General features: G+C 37.9%; 1 protein-coding gene across 8 annotated transcripts in view; it reads right to left on the reverse strand.

Annotated features, from left to right (window-relative positions):
- Window positions 1-21,088, reverse strand: part of WDFY3 (WD repeat and FYVE domain containing 3) — a 298,737-nt gene that overhangs the window by 276,961 nt on the left and 688 nt on the right. The window lies entirely within an intron of this gene.

A 21,088-nucleotide genomic window follows, 5' to 3' on the forward strand; every position in this document is an offset into this window, starting at 1 on the left:
GTCAGACCCTGTATCAAAAAATAAATAGGCTGGGTGCAGTGGCTCATGCCTGTAATCCCAGCACTTTGTGGGGCTGCAGAGGATGGATCATCTGAGGTCAGGAGTTCGAGGCCAGCCTGGTCAACATGGTGAAACCACGTCTCTACTAAAAATACAAAAAATTAGCCAGGCGTGGTGGCTAAGACAGGAGAATTGCTTGAACCTGGGAGGCAGGTTGCAGTGAGCCGAGATCACGCCACTGCACTCCAGCCTGGGCAACAGAGTGAGACTTCCTCTCAAAAAAATAAATAAAAATAAATAAATAAATAATACATATAGTCACTGGATGTGGCTAAAAGTCTTAAGTTTTGGGAACTTATAGAATATATTATTACTTCTGTAGTAGACACTTCCTGGAGTAGCTGGAAAGCTTATAATCCTTCTCTTTTCTGTGTCATGATCAATGGCCTTGAAAAGATCAAAAGATAAAAAAGAGGGAGATTCTCAGAATAGCTACTTGAATGAACTTCTCACAACAGGGTCATAGCCTAAAAAAATTCCTGTCCCATGTGTATGTTCACCAGAATTCTGCTAACAAATCAAAATACAAAGCCTCTTAGTAATTGAGTGGATAAGATGACCCACATCATAGACCAACTCATACTCCTCCAGCCAGACTGGTCTTTGCTCAATAGGTTCATGAAAACCACCAGGTGGAAGGAGAAGCAGTTATGCAAGGGCAAATCTGTACGAACTCATTAAGACTGACGTCACTGTCACTACTGTTGAGAACACATTTGCCTGAGTCCCCCATAGAGAGACTACTTCTTAGCAGGTAAATTGTAACAAACCCTTTGCATTACAGAAATGGTGATGGCTGGTTTTCACTATAAGAAACACCAATTCTGAATTTGTCTCTGCCATCGCCACCATTCAAGATTAAGTGAATGCTTCATATAAATCACACTCACAGGGCCTCTGATCCAGGATCTCACTTCAAATGGTGATGGGCAGATGCCCAGGGACCTCACTAGTCTTATCAAATAGACTCTTACTCAGACACAGCTGTCCTCAAAGAGGAGTAATAGCATTTTGAAGCTTGACATGCAAGTTGTTGCACTACCTAAAACCTTCTGAAATTGGGGTGCTGTCCTACAGTATATAAAATAAGCTCTGAACCACCCACTAATATATGATGTCTCCCATCCTCCCATCTCTGCAACACACTGAATGTGGGAACCATGTGGTGATGGTGGAGGTGGTATATTTCATCTGCTTTCAAAGTTCTGCTTCTTGTCTCAAGAACTCTGGAATCTGTTGATCTAGAAATTTCATTTAGTACCCAAGAATGAAATACTTATACCAAGAAATAAAATAACTGTTTCACTCAATTGAAAGCAGAGTTTTATTTCCTCATAACAATAAAAAAACAAGCAAAAATGGAGGCTATAGAATTGACAGAGGTGACTGCTCCTGACCATCAAGGAGAAGACAGGTTGCTACTGCACATCTGGGGCTAGGAAGATCATGAGAAAAGAACTTGGGGGAATCTCATAGAGTATTCTCTGGCAGTGCCGTGCATAGTGTTAATGTGAGTGAAAGATTATCACAATTCTATACAGTTGGAACTACCAAACCTCAGACCCTTTCGGGAATGAAGGACTGAATTAGCTTGCTAGAAATAGAACCTTGATAAGCCAGGATACTAGCAGAAGGTAACAGAAATATGTAATCTGAAGTGAAACAGGTTAGGGCTTTGTGCTCGGATGCAAAACTAAGGACTGTAGCCACCATTTATTTCCTTAATAGTCACTGATGTGTGATAAGTACCCTTGTCTTTCCCTTTAAATACATTTTCTCTTTATTTCCTCTTCCTTTCCCTCAAGCATGCAGATGGCAAGTTGGCAGGAGTTAAATTTAGGTTGTAAAATATCAAGAAAGAATCACAATGGAACCAGAAGGCAGCATGATATCACTCAGAGTCAGTAGCCCTATGGCACTGCCTCTGGATATGGTACTTTAAATTGCTTTTTGATTTTCTCCCACTGGAAAAACTGCATCAATACATGGGATAGCAGGGTTATCTCTACTAGTGGGGAGGAAAGCAAAGGGAAAGAGACAGGAAAAGCAGTGGTTAAGCTACCAAAGAGTGAGATGTTCTAGACACCTAGGAGGGCTGCCCAGCTTTTGACTTCCCCTTCTTTAGGAATGACCCCCAGCACCAAGGTATATTCCTAGCACACTATACATCATAACTCTGCATACCCTGGCTCTAGAACAGACAGACACCTGATCTGAACGAGGCTAATTTAATCCTTTCATTTTTTGTTTTTTTTTGAGACGGAGTCTCCCTCTGTCGCCCAGGCTGGAGTGCAGTGGCGCGATCTCCGCTCACTGCAAGCTCTGCCTCCCGGGTTCACGCCATTCTCCTGCCTCAGCCTCCCGAGTAGCTGGGACTACAGGCACCCGCCACCATGTCTGGCTAATTTTTTTATATTTTTAGTAGAGATGGGGTTTCACCATGTTAGCCAGGATGGTCTCGATCTCCTGACCTTGTGATCCACCCACCTCGGCCTCCCAAAGTGCTGGGATTACAGGCGTGAGCCACCGCGCCTGGCCAATTTAATCCTTTCTTGATGGAATATATAAATTGAAGATGCAAGGCAGAGAGAGACTAAATCTTTACAGCAAAGTCACCTTAATAGCAGGAGTCTAGTAAGAAGGTATAAAAATTCCTGCTAGGGGCCCGGCGCAGTGACTCATGCCTATAATCCCAGCACTTTGGGAGGCCGAGGCGGGCGGATCATGAGGTCAGGAGATGGAGACCATCCTGGCTAACATGGTGACACCCGGTCTCTACTAAAAATACAAAAAATTGGCCGGGTATGGTGGCACAGGCCTGTAGTCCCAGCTACTCGGGAGGCTGAGGCAGGAGAATCGCTTGAACCCGGGAGGTGGAGGTTGCAGTGAGCCAAGATTGTGCCACTGCATTCCGGCCTGAGCAACAGAGCGAGAATCCGTCTCAAATAATAATAATAATAAAATAAAATAAAAATTCCTGCTAGGCTGGGCGCAGTGGCTCACACGTGTAAACCCAGCACTTTGGGAAGCCAAGGCAGTCGGATCGCTTGAGTCCAGGAGTTCAAGACCAGCCTGAGCAACATATCAAAAAACCTCACATCTACCAAAAAAAAACATTAGCCAGGCATGGTGGCATGTGCCTGAAGTCCCAGTTACTCAGGGGCTGAAGGTGGGAGGACCACTTGAGCCTGGAAGGTAAAGGCTGTAGTGAGTCATAATTATGCCACTGTACTCCAGCCTAGATGAAAGAGTGAGATCCTGTCTCAAAAGTAAATAAATAAATTAATTAAATTCCTGCTAATGAGATCCTCAAAGCAACTCTGATTTCTTCTGTTCAAGACCCACTTGTTCAATCCATCATTCCATTCCCAGTTTGAGTCCCATTAATTCCTTTTCCCCTCCTTAAGCTAGTAAGTGTCAACTGACTGCAACCAAAAAAATGCTACTATAACTTCTTACAGGAAGTAAATGAAAGGTGTGGAGGTTCTCATTTTAAGGTCAATTTATCATAATCATGCATTTTCCTTGCTTCCTCTTACCCAACTCAGAAAATAAATTCCTAAAGGGTAATTTTGCCTTCCAAAGTGTGACATGAGAACCCTCATGCCTAACATGCTTTTTCATATCCTCCTATTTCACAAGAAAGCATATTTACTTCAGTGTTTAAGTTTGTTCGTTTTAGCAGCAGTTCCCTGTTAAGACGTTACTATGAGGCATCAGCAGTTCTTTGCATCTCGTGATGCCATACCAATGCCAATAAAGCAGACTAAATGATTACTGATCAACAATACTTAATAGTATATAGAAAAAAAGATACTTAGTAGTTCATCAAAGAATGTCAAGCCCAGCCTGTCTCTGCTCTCCAAGCGCCTGGCTTCTCCTGTCACTTAAATCCTAGATCACCAATATGGACTTGTGATAGAAGATGTTTTTGCAGTTTCGCCCCAATCTTTAATTCTGGATCAAGTCATCACTAACATTACCCAGCCTTCATATTGCAGATTAGATAGTTAGGATTTCTAGCTCGTTATGATGCCTACCCTGTTCTACTCCTTCCCCTTCTGCTGTCCTTGCCCTGTTTATAGCTCAGCTATTATAACTAAGCTTCTGCTTAGACACTTTTGGAGGTCCCTAGTCTGATCCCTTCCTGGCTTTTCTCTTCCTAGGACTGAGAAGTCTACTTTAAATTACCACTCCCAATCCCAAGGACTGATAGCTAGAGTCCAGTACCCACAGACAGAATTATCTGGTGGCCACTCATACATATATAAGCATGTATGTTTGCATTCATTTCGTCATTTACACACACACACCCTCCTATTTCAGATTCCATATGCTTCTTCCCCTTGAATTCCCATTAATAGGTTGACTGAATTATTCTCTGGCTGTTCTACCCCTGGCATGGCCTACCAAAAAGAACTTTTCCTCAGCGCCTGCAGTTAAGGTTAGATTGACCTTAACATGCAGCACTATACCTTAAATGTGGACTGATTCTAGTCTGTCCTGCAAAATAGTTACCTCTGCCCTACTCTACAACTTGGCCATGTGCTCCCATATCACAAATACAACAAAGCTCTATCAAATTTTGAGATATGGAAAAAGTAAGCAAGCTCACAGAATTTTAAAACATAGAAAATATACAAAAGAAAAGTTATTTTCTAAATGGCATAAGCTGGAAACTTTGGAAGTATAGTACAATTAAAACAATAACATAATATAGGAAAGAATCCCACACATTTACACGTCCGAATTTATTTTTCAATCACCAGATAAATTTTAAAATGGGAGAAACGACAATGACCACATTTTGTAAATATGTTCTAGATTATAGCATATTGAAAAGGCCATCTGATTCCCAAGAGTTCTAGAAGCAATTTCTTAATGCAAACCTTAAGGTACACCAGAGCAATGAAAGAGTATATATATCTAGTCACATAAATCAGTGCCTCTTCTGATCAATGCTGAATTCTTCTCTATGAAACTTATTCAATTTCTAATTCTCTTTAGTGCCAAAAAATGGGACTCCTACCACTTTCTCCAAAATCTAGTTTTGTTATTAATATTACACCTTCATTAAAGTTGTTTCCTCTGCTGGCTTTCTCTACAATCTTGATTCCTAACTAAAGATCAAGCCACAGGTGGGATTGCCGCCAAAAAAACTACCAAGTAGCCGAAGATTCAAGGACAAAAGTAAATATATTTACCTCAGGCCCCTTATAAGCCAACAGAACTGCAGTAAGAACAAGTGCAGTAGATAATAAAGAATTCTAAATACTGTGGCTAAGGTGGGAAGCCAATGACATCTCAAAAATAGATGCTGTTAGCATATGTTTATTGCAGCACTATTCACAATAGCAAAGACTTGGAACCAACCCAAATGTCCATTGATGATAGACTGGATAAAGAAAATGTGGCATATATACACCATGGAATACTATGCAGCCATAAAAAGAATGAGTTCATGTGCTTTGCAGGGACATGGATGAAGCTGGAAAACATCACTCTCAGCAAACTAACACAGGAACAGAAAACCAAACATCACATGTTCTCATTCATAAGTGAGAGTTGAACAATGAGAACACATGGACACAGGGAGGGGAACGTCACACATCGGAAGCTGTCAGGGGTTGGGGGGCAAAGTGAGGGAGAGCATTAGGACACCACGATGGGTTTAAAACCCAGATGACGGGTTAATAGGTGCAGCAAACCACCATGGCACATGTAAACCTATGTAACAGACCTGCACTTTGTGCACATGTATCCCAGAACTTAAAGTTTAATTAAAAAAAAAAAAGGTTACATTATTTAATATAGGCTGAACTAGTATATGAACTCTTTGAAAGAAGTAATAGCATCTCATCATCTTAATAATTTCAGCCTTGCAAGGTGGCTCACACCTGTAATCTCAGCACTTTGGGAGGCCAAGGCGGGTGGAACATGACTTTAGGAGATCGAGACCATCCTGGTTAACACGGTGAAACCCCGTCTCTATTAAAATACAAAAACTTAGCCTGGCATGGTGGCATGCGCCTGTAGTCCCAGCTACTTGGGAGGCCGAGGCAGGAGAATCGTTTGAACCCAGGAGGCGGAGGCTGCAGTGAGCGGAGACAGCATCACCGCACTCCAGCCTGGGCGACAAAGGGAGACTCCAACTCAAAAAAGAAAAAAAAAAAATAGTTTCAGCACACAAAGTAGACACTGAATAAACACACTGAATGAAAAAGTAAATCAAGAGTTTAGTTGGTTAGTAAAGAAGTGTCAAATGTACTCAGCTTATACTGCAATACAATCACTGCAGAATGTCAATTACTAGGGAGGGCCTTACTCTAAGGAGACAAAGTGTAATGTAAGTGCTAAGAAACTCACGTTTTCCAAAAACTACTCCCTATTCATTAATAAACACAATGCAAAATGCATCCCACATTCGGGATTAATTTCATGTACTCTTTCCCTTTTGCCAGGCAATTATTTACCTCTATTCTAACTTTATATTCCTATGACCCTTTCCTCACAGGATGCTTAATATTTATCTTTTAAAAATCCATCTTATTACTTGTTTATTTGAGTAGGACTTCTCCATATTTCGGGCATCTGGGAATGATTTACTGGTCAACATGTTTATCTTCTATTTTCTTCGTTTGTTTTTATCATATTTTTTCCATCAACATGAACATACAAAAATCTTCAAAACTGCTGTTCACAGACATGCTTTCCTTTGTAACAGAAGTCACAGTGGGTTGAACTCTCATGAAGAAAACAGATTACCTGATGCCAGAGCAGTCTTTACCAATTTAATTACTTTACCATCTTTACAAATTTTAAACAAAAATACAATTTGTATTGATTCTTTAAATGATAACAGATGATGTAATATAAAAAATCTAACTCAAAGCCTGTGCACAATACTTACTTCTGCTACTTAGAAGTATGATATATATCTATATCTCAACAACATGCCACACATGCTATGTAGTAAAATCACTTCTAAACTTTAACAAAACTCAAAAAAGCACACAGATGTGAACGTAAGCCATGCCCGATGTTAAATAACAAAACCAAAGTAACAATTAGATACTGCAATGCAACCAATTTTCTTCCATTAAAATAGTGCTTGCCAAACAAAATCTTCATTGGACTGGAATGATGCTTTGCCAGATGACATCAGGATAGGCAAAGCCACTATTAAACCCTGTGCTAAAGTGGGTGTCAACAAGCAGAGTAGGAAGAAGAAAGGCTGGAATATGAGGAGACTTTTAAACATCTATCAACATTGGCAAGCCACAGTCAAAAAGTAGTTCATTTTTGATGAAAGTTTTAGTCAGGCTGAGAAAACTGAAAGTGCAAGAAAATCCACAGAGAAAGAAAAATCAGCCTTCTAAGAAAGACACAATACTCTTTTCCAAGCTGTGAAAAGAGATCACAAGTACTATCACCTCAGAAAAGCAATGCAGTACAACTTTTCCCTGCCCTGCCCCAACTACACAAATACCTATTAGTGGTAGTAGTGGTCTTAATGCATTTTCAGCAGCTGCCATGTCTTGAAAGGTTTCCCCATATCCTCCTGAAAGTAAAAACACCTATGCCAACCCATGTGGTGGTTATGCAACCTAAGACAAGCTGGGAATCACTGAACTTATTTACTCTGGTGACTCAGATATAAATCTAGGTCTCTGTGGAAAAAGAGGTGGAGAACATAAAAGAATGTATGACACCATTTTTCATTAATATTTATTGTATAACTGAAGCAAACTCAAAAGATTTTCTGCTCTCTATAGGTTTGACAAAGAAATTAGCTTTCAGAAATACTTCGGGTTTGACCAGGTACAATGTACCATCTGCTATACTGAATGACCTGAGGCAAAAACAACACCCCTTTATATAGAACTTTTATTTTCTCTGTCTTTTTCTTGCTTTCCTCTCATCATGTTGCCATTCACCAACATCTTACTTTCCCTTCTTCTTCCAGCTTATTCTTTAAAGCCTGCCACTGACAGCTACCACTCAGCAATGCTGAACTCCACAACATCAAGAAATTTTTTTCAATGCTATTCCACTCAGAAATAATTTAAACATTGAAACTTCAAAAAATAAAACAGCAAAATAAATTAATACTCATCTTGACCAAAAAAACAAATTTTCTGGATTTAGCAAATTAAGTGCAATATGTAAATTACATCTGTCATTAATGTAGCAGATCAAACTTAAAAAGCATACATGGTAGATTGATGTAGCCATTATGGAAAATAGTATGGAGGGTCCTAAAGAAATTAAAACTAGGATTACCTATAACCCAACAACCCTTCTTCTGGGTGTATACACAAAGGAAATGAAATCACCACCTCTAATAGATACATTCCTCACGTTCACTGCAGCATTATTCATTATGGCCAAAGTATGGAAACAACTTTGGTATCCCTCAACTATCAAATGGATTAAGAAACTATGATGTATATATAAAAAATGGAATATTATTCAGCCTTAAAAAAAAAAAAGAAGGGGATCTTGTCATGTGCCACAACATGAGTTGACCTGAAGGATATTACACTATGTGAAATAAGCCAGACACCAAAAGAAAAATATTACATGATCTCACTTATATCTGGTATCAAAAAAAAAAAAGGTCAAATATTCACAGAGACAGGGAATAAAACTAGTTATGAGGGTCAGGGTTGCGCAGAGGAAATGGGAGAGGTGTCTCAAAAGATACAAAATAGTATATATGCAGGATGAACAAATCTAAAGATCTCATTAACTGACAATGTATTGTATTCAGGATTTTTGCTAAATGAGCAGGTCATAGCTGCTTTTGACACAGGGGAGAAGTGGGTAACTATGTGAGACGATAGATATGTTCATTTGTTTCACCATTGTAAACATTTTACTATACTTCTGTTATCTCATAACATCATGTGAATATCTTAAATATACACAATAAAATGTATTTTTTTAAAAAAAGAATACATGCTAGGGAAGTCATATTTAGTACAATTTTTATGATGACGTAGTTGTAAAATGCTTCAGGAGCAAGAGTAAGATTTTTATATTATAAGTATTTTTTTTTCCTAAGTATCTTACATTATCCCTAATCCTTTTCTTCTTTACTTAAATATTATATTTGGGCTAATATTTTTTCCCAAGAAACCTGTTCTGATTCACTGAGAGTGAAATCTATTAATTTTATATGTCCTATAATTTTGATATAAATAAATTTCACAATTCCCACCAAGGAAATTCGATCAATCCCCCTGATACGCAGATCAAACATCGTATCTTAGGGTTCTCTTAATCAGTTCAACCAAAAATAATCTTTCTACTCATTAAGTGTCCATAGCACTTCTGTACCTCTCAGACTCATCAAATACCATTCAATTAGGTATCTACCTATCTTATCTCCACTATGTTATAAAGTTATTGAGGGCAGAACTACCCATGTGTAAAGCATCCATGCATAGTACCCATGATACCCAGCACAATCACAATAAAGTATGTTATCATCTTTAGAAAAAAAAGCTTACAGAATTATTATTATATATCATAACATCACTTGAGAGTCTATTTACATAGGATCATCATTTTGGGAAATAAGAACTAGGTTCCCAGGTAGCAAGCTTAATCCCTGATACTTGATCTAATTTAGTCCCTACTCATTACACAAATAAATCAAGCTAAATAAAATTATTAAGCAATCAATAGACAATAATTGTTCTACAAATAAATGATACAGAGTTTATTTTTATTTCATACTTATTTACTCAACTATGGCATTTATCATCTAAATCACCTAATACTGTGTTTTAATGGGCAATGCCATGGGGAAAGAACTTGGACTGTAGGGTCAAAGAGACACAAAAAGACTCCAGGCTTTAATCAAAGAAATCTGACTATAAATTTATCTATAAATTTATAGGGATTTCTAGGGTGAACAGAAAAAAGAAACATAAAACACATATTATCATTCTTTCATTTTTAGTAAACAGTCTTAGAGTTCCTCAGAGTAACAGTGAACATTTATTTTCTTAATTTTCTGACAACATGTTTACTGTCTATTTACATTTATTCACTCAACAAATGTTTACTGAAAGTCAATCATATTCCTACATTATGTGTCTAGAGAGAAAATAAAATTTGCTGAAATATATTATACAATGTCTGGTAATGTTCTATAGCTGCTTATTTAGCTGCACTATTAATTTTTCCAAACTCTCTCTAGAATCAGCACAGTGACAGCAGATACTTAATAAACACTCTTTGGCTAAGTGCTCAATATTTCTTGCTTTATTTGTTACATGTTAAGAAAGCTCCCAGTGGCCGGGCACAGTGGCTCACTCCTGTAATTTTGGCACTGTGGGAGGCTGAGGCAGGTGGATCACTTGAGCTCAGGAGTTGAAGACCAGCCTGCCCAATATGGCAAAACTCCATCTTTGCAAAAAATACAAAAATTAGCCAGGCAGGGTGGCGTGCCTGTAGTCTTAGCTATTCAGGAGGCTGAGGCAGGAAAATCGCTTGAACCCAGGAGGCAGAGGTTGCAGTGAGCCGAGATTGCGCCACTGCACTCCAGCCTGGGTGACAGAACAAAACTCTGTCTCAAAAAAAAAAAAAAAAGGGGGGGGGGGGGGAGCGGAAGCTCCCAGTAAGCGAATATAGTAGTGACTAAATAAAGAAGAACAGTAAAGATGAATTAAGAAGAATGCCATGTAACTAAAATGTTTACATGACTATATCTAGGGCTGTGAATGAATTACCCCGTGGAAATAATCAGCCATTTGTCTAGTTACCTGTTGCTCTTCTTACAGGAAATGCAGGGAAGAAACATACCCTGGGCCTGCTGCCTACGGACATAAGGCACAGTTCTGAATTTGTATACACAAACATCTTCATCCTCTGAAGAGGACAAAAATACCAACATTCCTGTATTTTCCAACATTTTTCAAAATAAAGTCACTATGCTTTTAGTAATAAAATATAAATCAGTTATTATACTATAGTTATAAGATATTATTAATGGGGAAAGAAAGATAGGTGAAGAGTACGTGGAGCTCTATAATATTTTTGCAACTTTCCAAGTTTATAATTATTTCAAAATTAAAAATTAAAAAAACAATAAGGTAATGCATCTTTAATAAGTGTTGGAGAAATTAAAACAGGTAAATTAAATTGTTTTCCTAAACTCAAACACTTAACATGTACTAAGTAACGAATATTTTGAGAAAATACTTGTGAAAATTCTATTTAAAGTGTTGAATCCTAGGCAGGATAATTAATCACCTCCTGAGTTATTCCACTTATAAAGTGAAATTTATGTGTGTGGATGTTTTACTCAGAGCAAGGCAATAAAACTACAAGTTAATGTGCAGATAAACAAATCAGTTGTCCCTTGAAAAAAAATAGCACATAACAAAATAATTTTGGCATAATTTTGTCATAGACCAAATAACAGCTATGTATCAAATTCCTACTTTCCTTAGGCTAATATTAAATAAGTTGGCCTCCTTTAAGTCTACATTGGCTGGAGAACAGAAGGAAACATGCTAGGAAGAAACATCATACAGGAAGAGGAAGCTGGGCCTGGTATTAATCGGCTGGGCAGCTGATTCATCAAGTGTTGACAACATACCAATTACAACATGTCAAAAATCACCCTGTCACATGATCTCCGCTCGTAACACAGGTACCAAAGGCTTAAGAAACTGAAGAAAACTGAAAGAATCCATGTCAGAACTCAATGATCACTATTATTTCAAGGACCCAGAGTGGAAAGGAGAGCCAATGCATGAAGAACCAGAGGCCAGACAGGCTAGGGGTCCTACCCAAAGACACAGCTCTCTACTCGCAAGGGAAGAACAAGAGTCTTTTAATTTCTGGGCCTCTGAAGTGCCATTATCAATAGGCACTAATCTTTTATAGGTAGTAATAATGAATACTTTAAAGGGATTAGGCCATTCATAAAAGAATCAAACAACTGTAATTATTTTTTAAAATCCTCACTCGTTTATAGTCCTCTAAACTCCCAAATACAATACTTTAAATCCACTGGGGCTTCACATGTACCTAGTTGATACAAAGTTCCCAATCTAAGCTTGCAACCTCATCAAAATACATTATTATAGTACCACCTATGTCAGTTATCTTTACTAAGTAGGGCTTCAGTTTTTTTAAGGCTTACAAGTATCTGCTATTGGATCAGCATAATGATAAAAAGGGTTGTCTCCATATACCTCCAAGCCTTGAGCTTGCTTAATTACTGCAGCACTTGATAACCAGGTGTTCTTTTGTGAAATATCACAAAACAATGATATATTATTAAGCTAAATCATATATTATACACAAATACACTAATACATGAATAGAAGCAGGTGACAAAAGTTTTCTTTAAAAAAAAAATAACCGTTATGGAAGAAACCACAGGCCTAAGAAAATCATTAATAATTTTCCTGGAGTTGCAAAAACTAATGTGCTTATTTAATAGTGAGACCACTTTATAGAGATATAAAACCAAGGCCCAACTCAGGCAGAAGCATTAAAACAGCAACAAAACCCCAAACTGAAAACAAAATCTCAGCACTTTAGTGAAATTACAGTTTAGTTGGTCAAAATATATACAGTGCCCGCATTAAGTGGGTTAACAGATACAAAGTATTTCATATACCAAAAAAAAAAAAAAAAACTACAAGGCATATCATAATGAGACTTCTCACAATGGACTATAACGCTATGGAAGATCAATAATCCAATATTTTATCATCTATTATACACAATCTATTGGACACAGTAATTTTTGATTAAACAAAAATGAGGGGTAAGTGACTCATATCACTAACAGACATTGCTTAAATGTTTTGCCTCAAATCTTACATCTTCTGCAGATACAGTACTTAATATATCTCAATGTTCCTTCTCTGAAGGTTCAAAGACGTGAAGGTAATGGGGTCAGACAGGACATGGAAGCCTGCAACAAGAACTGGGGAATTTGGAGTTAATGGTCACAGTTTTATGACCCTAATGATACCTAGATGTCTCAGGGGTCCCTGAAAGGTCCGTGGTAAGGCCTGATACTTTTAGACTCAAAAATCCCAAAGCCCTGCACCAGTGCAGTCAAGTAAATAAATCAACTAGTACTTCCTTGTTCAACCAAATGAAACACATGAAGAAATATCATTAACTTATTTCTGGTGCTGGGCTTTTCACATTCTGCAGGACTCATGTTTCAGTAGTTTATAGAACTGATATTGTAGACCTATTAGTGTTATAGTTATTAAAGATGTGGGGGCCAAGTAATAAATTAACCTGAAAAAATTCCAACCAAAGAAAAACAGAAGTGTGAATGAGCCAAAACATTCTGCAATGAACTTTATTTATTTAACTTGGAGATAAATTATTTCCACATTTCTTTGCTACTGTATTTCTTTATTATTACATTTATTTATGGTGAAAGAATGCATCTCTAAGTATTTGGCATTTCTTGTGCATAAGATTAGTGGAAAGATAAGGCTGTCAGGAAACGTTAAGGGATTTTGGGTTCATTTAACCCATGGGTTTCAAGGAAGCAGTGGAAAAGGCAGAGGCTGATACAGGAATGTGCACTCAATCATTTACCAAGTATTTACTAAGCAGCTACTGTGTATAGCTCATTGCACCAGCACTAAATGCATAGCGGTCAGCAAAACAGATTCCATGTCCACATGAACTAGCAGTTGCTAAGCAATGTGGTTGGCATCTCCTACCCAGTTTTCAATGATTAATCCTATGTTTAAGTAGTTCTATAATTCAACAAACATTAATTCAATGAAATAAAAATTCAGAAGTTTTTTTTTTTTAAATTCCAGTTCCTCCCATCCAAGACCTCAGCTTAGGGAGGAGAGACAAATAAACCAGCTATTAAGTTTCATAAAAGGAGTACAACCAAGAGTGCTAAGGGAACATCCAGGAGGGACAACCTAAGAACTATTCCAGGTAGAAAGAAAGGCTCAGGGGCAGGAGAGCGTGGCATACTTCAAAAGCTTCAAGTAGGAGACAGGAATGCATCTCTGCCATGCAGAGGATGCAATCTAGGCTCAAACACACTGAGCTCAGAAGTCAAAGTCCTAACACTGGCCTACCCAAGACTAATGACACCTCCATCACCTTGACCTCATGGTTCACCTCCTTCCAGCCAACCCCTTACTGTTCTGTGAATGTGCCAAGCACCCTGCTTCAGAGCCTCAGCACTTGCTCTTCTCTCAGTCCTACAATTCTCACTCCCTTGGCTGCCTCAAATCTCTTCAAGTGGACCTTTACAGAGAGGCCTTCCGATTCAGACCTCTATAAATGGCAATCCCACCCATACTTTAGCACCCCAGTGATTGTATGATGTCACTGACAGTTATAATAATATAATATAGTATATAATGTACTATGTATTATAATAACTGACAGTTATTGACAGTACAATTGACAATAGTAATACTTGTTATCTATCCCCCTCACCACTAGAATTTAAGCTCCTTGATATAGCTCTATCACCTAGCACTGTGCCTAACAGACAGCAGACACTCAAGTCTTTTTTTAAAAAATGAACAAATGAATGGCTGTCAGAGATGAGACTGGAGAAGCTGGAGCCAGGTTACAAAGAGTTTTTTATAGACTGCAACCCCATGTTTTAGTGCCTCTTTGATAATGACTTAAGATCTATTCAAGAATTTTAAGCAGAAAAAAAAAAAAGGTATACTGGAAAGACCACAATTTCACATTTTAAAAAATTAAAACAAAGAAAAAACATATCATTTTGGAAATTGTGAGGGTAATCTATGAGAAGACGTGAGACTGAAGTTAAGGAGAATATTTAAAAGACCTCTCTAATACTTCAGCAGGGAAATACAGACCCCAAAATTGTCTTCTGGCAGGTGGAGGTTGAAAACGATAAACATTTAGAAGATAAAAACAACCGGACCTGATGCTGAATTAAATGTGAGATGTGAGGAAGACTGAGGAGTGGATGATGACTGCCAATCTCAATCTAGTGACAGAACAGGTGCTAACAGCATTTACTCAAGCTGAGGAGATGGGAGAAGAAAATACATTTTGGAAGAAAGATTATGAGTTACATTTGGGCCATGCTGAGGTTGACATGCCTGTGTAAATATCTCAGCAGATATGTCTAAACTAGCAGTTGGACATATCCCAGCATAAAATCAGTGGTTCAGATGTTATTAATACTTGTCACACAAACAAAACTTGATGAACTTCATGGCAGCAATAAAAATCAAATACACTTAACTAGGAATAAACATTACAGTATTAGATGAGAATTAGCCTAAATGTTAAAAAGGAAGGCTATAATCTTATCTATATTAACGCTTCTTACAAGATCCGGGGATGAGTTCAAAGATAATATGATCGAATTATGTCAGTCTATGAATGTTAGAAATAAGCAAACTACCAAAAAATACCTCAATAGTATAGTAAATGTTTGCTTTTTTGGTTTTTACCCTAGTTTTACTTCCCACTAACCTTCCTAATTTCAACTGAGATTGGGTAGGGGCAAGAAATGTAGGGTTTAGAGGCCTGTTATTTGAAAATAATATTCCTGATATGTTTACTATTTGCATTTTCTCTCATCTCTGGATAACTGCACATTCTATTAATGCTACACAGCCACTTCCCCTAACTACTCAACCTCCAGATTTCTCAGTGAAGACAATGCTTCCTCCTGGAAGTCGTTCCAAACTTTGAAGTCTGAGTTCCATGCCCACCCCACCTCCACACCATATGTACCTACCTACAGCATCCACACCTCACGTATGTGATACTCTATTCAACAGTCTCTTCCACTCAACTGTAAGCTCTATCATGATAAGGACCTTGAATCCTACATGCACAAGACATATGAACAAATGTATGAATCAATGACTGAACAAATTATTCATTTTCTGTGAGAACTGTTGAGATGTTTAAACAAACATCTTTCATTATTACGGGGTACTCAAACTGTGAATATAGCTATTCTTATTTACAGTCTAACATGACTATGTATTTTACAAGGTACTCTTCTTATTTTAAAAAAAAGAAGGGGTCTCACTATGTTGCCCAGGCTGGTCTCGAATTTCTGAGCTCAAGCAATCCACCTGACTTGGCTTCCCAAAGTGCTGGGATTACAGATATGAGCCACTGCACCTGGCAGGTTACTCTTCTAAGGGTTTTATTTCATATCACCTTCTGAATGAATGATATCTTATTCCAACGGGGCAACCCAGTATTTTACTATTGAAAATTAAATGTTGATATGAGGCATGTGTAATTTAATCCTTTGTCCACACTAAAACTACGTGAAATTTCAAAGACAGATTTTGGCCAGGCACAGTAATCCCAGCACTTTTGGGAGGCTGAGGCGGGCGGATCACAAGGTCAGGAATTTGAGACCAGCCTGGCTAACATGGTGAAACCCTGTCTCTATTAAAAATGCAAAAATTAGCCAGGCGTGGTGGTGGATGCCTGTAATTCCAGCTACTCGGGTGGCTGAGGCAAGAGAATCGCTTGAACTCGAGAGGTGGAGGCTGCAGTGAGCTGAGATCATGCCACTGCACTCCAGCCTAGGCGACAAAAGCAAGACTCTGTCTCAAAAAAAAAAAAAAAGATTTTGATACTGTGGTTTCAGAAAGAGTAGTAACTAACTTGACAGTCCTCAAGATTTTAAAATAAAGAACAATTCAATGAGTTTATAGAACTTGGTGAAATCCCATCAAAGCAAATTGTTGGCATACAGGGAGCCACAAAGAATCTTTTTTTTCCTTTAAGTCCAAGTAAAATTGAAAAAAAAAAAAATTCTTTATGATAAATTTTTTAATTCTAATTTTTTAAACAAAGCTTTATCTACTTGTTTAAAATGGTTCATTTTTTAAATTGCTAACAGCTAAGCATTAGAATAATTCCCTAATGATTATTCCTTTACAAAAAGTAATTTTAACAACATGAAAGATGAGTGCACAGTAAAAACTCAACAAACAGCCTTTAAAGGCTGCAGCCTTCATAGTGAGATCATAACTGATGCCCAAGCTAAAGAAAATTATTTTTTTAGAAATATCTATCATAAACTTTCTATGTTGAGTCTAAACACTACTGAAAATAAGAGTAAAAAAATTTAAAGGAGATCACTACACATATAAGAAATGGCTAAAGTTTTAATAACTGACAATACCAAGTGCTGATAAAGATGTAAAAACAACTGAAACTCTCAGATATTGCTGCAGAAATGTAAAATGATATCACCACTTAGGAAAACAATTCAGTAGTTCAATAAAAAGGTTACTGATATTAATAAATATACACTTATCCTAGGACCCAAAAATCCCACTCCTAGGTATTAACTCAAGAAAACTGAACATTTTTGTCCCTCACATAGACCTGTATGCAAATGTTTATAGCAGCTTTATTCATATTTGACCAAAACTAGAAACAACTCAAATGTCCATCAGTTTACGAATGGATGAACAAACTGTGTTACCCTGGTGTAAAACAATGTTACTCAACAAAAAAAGGAACTGTGCTGGAGCTGGCTGGTACCAGCTCATGGGAGCCCATTGTTAAATTTTCAGGAATTCTGTGAGCTGGTAGCTTAATTTAGGCCATAGTGACAGTGTTTACACTACAATGATTAGCAAATGCTACAAATGAGAGATTCTTTTTTTTTTTTTTTCTGAAGAGTATGTTGTTAAGACATTTCCCAGCACATCACCGAACAAACTACTGACACATGTAACAACTTAATAAATATCAAGCATTATGCTAAGTGCAAGGGAACACAAAAGGCTACATAATGTATAATTCTATTTATATATGCTAGACGAGATAAAACTTTAAAAGCATCAATTAAATTAACGGTTTTCAAGGGCTGGGGGTGTAGAGGGAGAGGACTGACTCATGACAGGGGCATGAGTGAACTTTTTAGAGTAATGGAAACGTCCTTTTCTATGTCTTGACTGTGGTGGAGACTATCCAATTATAGACATTTGTTAAACTTTTACTTTCACTACATGTAAATTATGCTTCAATAAACATTACTCTAAAAAATTAAAGTAGGAGCCATTTCTTTTTTTTTTTTTTTTTTTTTGAGATGGAGTCTCGCTCTGTCACCCAGGTTGTAGTGCGGTGGCGCCATCTCAGCTCACTGCAACCTCCGCCTCCCCAGTTCAAGCGATTCTCCTGCCTCAGCCTCCCGAGCAGCTGGGACTACAGGCACACACCACCATGCCAAGCTAATTTTTGTATTTTTAGTAGACACGGGGTTTCACCATATCAGCCAGGCTGGTCTCGAACTCCTGACCTCAGGTGATTCACCCGCCTCGGCCTCCCAAAATGCTGGGATTACAGCTGTGCGCCACCACGCCCGGTCGCCATTTATTTCTTAATCATTTCATGGATGATAAATATACCACACACACCAAGGGGGAACTGGATTTATCAGTGTAAATATCAGGAAGGCAGATTTTGACTCAACATAAATAGAAATATAGATTTAAAATGTAAAAACAAACAAACAAACAAACAAAAATGGCCTGGCATGGTGGCTCACGCCTGTAATCCCAGCATTTTGGGAGGCAGAGGCAGGCAGACCACTTGAGCTCAGGAGTTCGAGACTAGCTTGGCCAACAGGGTAAAACCCCGTCTCCACTAAAAATACAAAAATTAGCCAGGCGTGGTGGCGAGGGTCTATAGTCCCAGCTACTTGAGTGGCTGAGGCACGAGAATCTCTTGAAACCCGGGAGGCAGAGGTTGCAGTGAGCCCAGATGATGCCACTGCACTCCAGCCTGGGCAACACAGCAAGACTCCATCTCAAAAGAAAAAAAAAAAAGGTCAAGAAAAAAAAAAGAAGAGGGGAAATTCGTAATCACAGGAAATACTAAAAATCAGAGGTGGATGATCCTGCCAAAGATGCTGTAGAAATGACCCTAGTTCGGGTGTGATTTCAGACTAGCCTCATTAACAGAGGTTAGTATCATTAAGATCTCATCATACTGGGAGTCCAGGGCTCCAAAATCTCATGATATTGTATGCTATGATAATCTCAGATATACTTTGCAATTCTAACTAAAACATCAATTACTTATTTTAACATCAATCAAATGGTATTACCGATCAAAGTCTAGTATACCCTGGTTATGAATGCTGGCTCTAACTTCAGACAGTCTGGGTTCACATGTTGGCCCACCAGTGTTTGTATGACTTTAAAACAACTTGTTCTATTTCCCCATCTGTAAAATGGGATTAATATTTTCCTTCGATTTAAATGAGAATGTGTTAGAAACAACGTCTATGTGCTAAACTCTTACTCACAAACATTTCTTGGGCATAATCAGAAATGAAGGACATAAATCATGAAATGTAATTTTAAAATTTTAGCTTTCCAAATACGGAATATTTATTCTTTAATTTCATATCTAGAAGTTCATAATCATTTACAGAGCCATATCCTTTTGAGAATGTGATCACCCAACAGACTCTTTATCTAGGAAAAATGCAAATATATGCTATATTCTGCATATGGTTTCTGGGAAGCCAAGGACCCTCAGAAGTATATGCATGAAATTAGGAAAGAAGCAGGGCATGGTGGCTCACGCCTGTAATTCCAGCACTTAGGGAGGCTAAGGCAGGAGGATCACTTGAGGCCAGGAGTTCAAGATCAGCCTGGGCAACACAGGGAGACCCTCATCTCTACAAAAAATACAAAAATTTGACAGGCATGGTGGCACGCACATGTAGTCCTAACTTCCCGGGAGGCTGTGGGGAAAGGATCACTTAGGCCCAGAAGTTCAAGGCTGCAGTGAACCGTGATCGTGCCACTACACCCCAGCCTGGGCAACAGGGCAAGACCCTGTCTCTAAAAAGAGAAAGAAAGAAAGAAAGAAAGAACAACTGATGTAAACTTTTAAAATTGCAAAGTTGAGCAGTGGAATTTAAGAATCTCTTCAAAGCAGAGAATCCAACTAATATTGAAATATACTGTCATTTACTTTTTTAAAAACAGATTACGCAAGAGTAGAACATCGTATTTTCTAATTTATCCCTCCTTTTTGGAAGTGATATAAATTTTTTGAAACATTTTTTTTTCTTTACAAAAATTGTTTTCTCTTTGTTGCCCAGGCTGGTCTCTAACTCCTGGCCTCAAGTGATCCCCCAGCCTTGGCCTCCCAAAGTGCTGGGATGACAGGCATGACCCACTGTGACCCACCAAAAGCATGTATATATTTCAGATGAATCCATTTTAACTCATGGAAAGAAACTAGCAGTAGAAACCTCTTTCTAGCAGCTTGAGATAGAATGGTTCAAAGTATTAACATACTCTACTATTGCTCAAATATCATAGGAAGAGTTCTCAATTCTAATGTAATATATATTTTTAAACATAAAAACATACCAACCCAATTTCTATACTTAAGAGTCTCATGATAAAGTTTTATTTTTTTTAAAGTGGGATTTTTTTACTAGACTTATGCACTAATACAACATGTTTTTCTATAAATTATCATATTTTTGGTTCTGTTTTATGTTATGTTTGTTATGTCGCCTGATAGTCGAAACCAGTTATTCTCAACCTGCTACCAAATACCAACCTGGAAATATGCCACTATTTAAAAAGCCCAAAGAATAGGGTTTTGTTTTTCCTTTTTAATTGTTTGGTGTTCAAACTACATAGTAAACCAGTTGGCAACCATTACTGAACAAAAATAGTTTTTCGTATGCATGAGCACCATTTTCCCACAGAAAACACTTAACCATTTTTAAGGTACTGGAAGTCCATGCAAGGGTTCACATATGCAGTTAATATCCTTTCAATCTGGTTGTATCACATTGTTTCTGTGAAAGGAAGACCTGATATTGCAGATCTCAGAATTAAATGGTAAAAATCAATGAAAAACTGCACCTGAGGCTCAAACACTAGCCAGATGGCCTTTGGTTGGAAAGGTCACGTCTGCTTTTTAAATCCCGCCGTAACTGTGAATGTTTGCGATGCCACCACATCCCCAGTACAAGAGAACTGGAGCATCTCTGGTTCCT

Source organism: Pongo pygmaeus, chromosome 3 (assembly GCF_028885625.2).
Source record: "Pongo pygmaeus isolate AG05252 chromosome 3, NHGRI_mPonPyg2-v2.0_pri, whole genome shotgun sequence".
Lineage (NCBI taxonomy): Eukaryota > Metazoa > Chordata > Mammalia > Primates > Hominidae > Pongo > Pongo pygmaeus.